Source organism: Aplysia californica, unplaced genomic scaffold, assembly GCF_000002075.1.
Source record: "Aplysia californica isolate F4 #8 unplaced genomic scaffold, AplCal3.0 scaffold01430, whole genome shotgun sequence".
In the NCBI taxonomy this organism is placed as follows: Eukaryota; Metazoa; Mollusca; class Gastropoda; order Aplysiida; family Aplysiidae; genus Aplysia; species Aplysia californica.
In genome coordinates, this window is record NW_004798700.1 from 15,701 (window position 1) to 17,538 (window position 1,838).

The window sequence follows — 1,838 nt, forward strand, 5'->3', positions numbered from 1 at the left end:
CTCTGAGGGATCACTTTATGGATGCCATGTTCTTCGTGGCAAATTCTATAGGCCTAGCCTCATCAAAAGAGTTTGGATTAGAGTTTGAGCATTTGTAACCTTGGATTGAAAATGAAGATCGCTGCATGCATGTGCATGTATTAATTAATTTCGTTTCCGTCTGCTGTAGGAAAAGGGAGCTAATTCAAACATACATGAGAGGTAACTTTGTATTTCATCAGTTACGTACCTTGAAATGTACACGCGCGTTCTCACAAACGCACGCGCACTCGTACACACGTTCGTCTGTCTGCGTTAAAATGACCCCCCCCACACATTATATTATTATTATTATTTATTATCATTATTTTATTGTTCGCTAATAATAATAAAGTGTCATTAATTTATATCAAGCTAATCCGCGTTACAATCATTGTTCTATGCACTTCACATAATATTCATGAAAAAATCCATACACACATTTATGTACGTGCACATAATAATATATGCATTTCTACATTCACTAAAAAATAAGAGTAAATCGTTCATGCAAAATATATTTTTTTCTTTTTTTTATCCCACACTTTTTCTTACAAATAAGGACAAAATTCAGACTCATGTCAATGACAAAAGAGCCTTACGAAAACACATTACAGTGGAATTTTGATAAAGTCAACGCCTCGGAACCGAAAAACCCCCCAACAAAAACGAACAAACCAAGACCAGCCCCGACGCCAATAAGAAATCTCCTCATCTCCTTGACCTGTCATGAAAAAGGACAGCAGGTGGGTGGTTGGCGGGTGCTCTGGTGTGGTCTGCTTCTCCTTTCATATCAAATAGCTATCGTCCTGATCTCCCCTTCTTCTTTGTACATGCATTATCTTGTGTTTCTTACTCTCTTGCAACACATCTAACATTCGGTACTTACATGTATATACGACCTTATTGTGTTGCAAGTGCCGTAAAACTCTTACTAAAACTATCTCTTGGACGTATCCAGCACTACTCGGGTAGGCCCTGGCTGGTAAGGATGTAACAAAAAAACCGAAACCACCCCCCCCCCAAAGAAAATTAAAAAAAAGAAAGAAAGAAAGAAAAAGGAAAAAAAAATTTTTTTTTAAAGAAAGAAAAGACAAAAAAACAACAACAAAAAAACAAAAAACAAGCACAAAACAAAACAAGGCCTGTCCCGACGACAATAAGAAATCTACTCCTCTCCCTGACCTGACATGACCAAGGACTACCACCAGACTACCACCAGACCCTGCGTTGTTTCACTCTATAGAAGCAGACAGAGACCAGCGGTCAGACTCTCAGACTCTTTGCCTGGCACGTAACAGAAGTAAGTTGGATTTCCGGAGAGGGAACTCCTGTCTTTTGGCGAGTAGAAACTAGATCTACATGACTACATGACGAATTCTTCTTCATCAGTCCTCGCTACTTTGGCCGGCAGCCTCTGCGAGGCCATTAAAGGACTGTTCACAAATGACGTCAGCTAAAATTTGGTCAAAATAATCCCCCCCCCCCCCCCCCCCCCCCCTTGTCATCTTCTGTCATCCTTCCGAGGACCCATTTATATTTCAACCTTTGATCTTTATTTAAAATTATTTTTTAAAAACACACAAAAAACTATTGTTTATTAAAGAATGCAACAAAGAAATACATGAACTGTCAAATTATTTAATACCAATCAAAGTAATTAACTTTGTTAATTTTAGGCTTAGAAAATGTGGTCTATCATATTTTTTATTTCTTCTTTTCTTATTTTTCCCCACTTTTAGAGCATCATGGTTGACGTTAACTTGGTAAGGACTCCCCCCCAATGTCAGCTTTTGTCAACTTTTCACCGACCCCTCCCC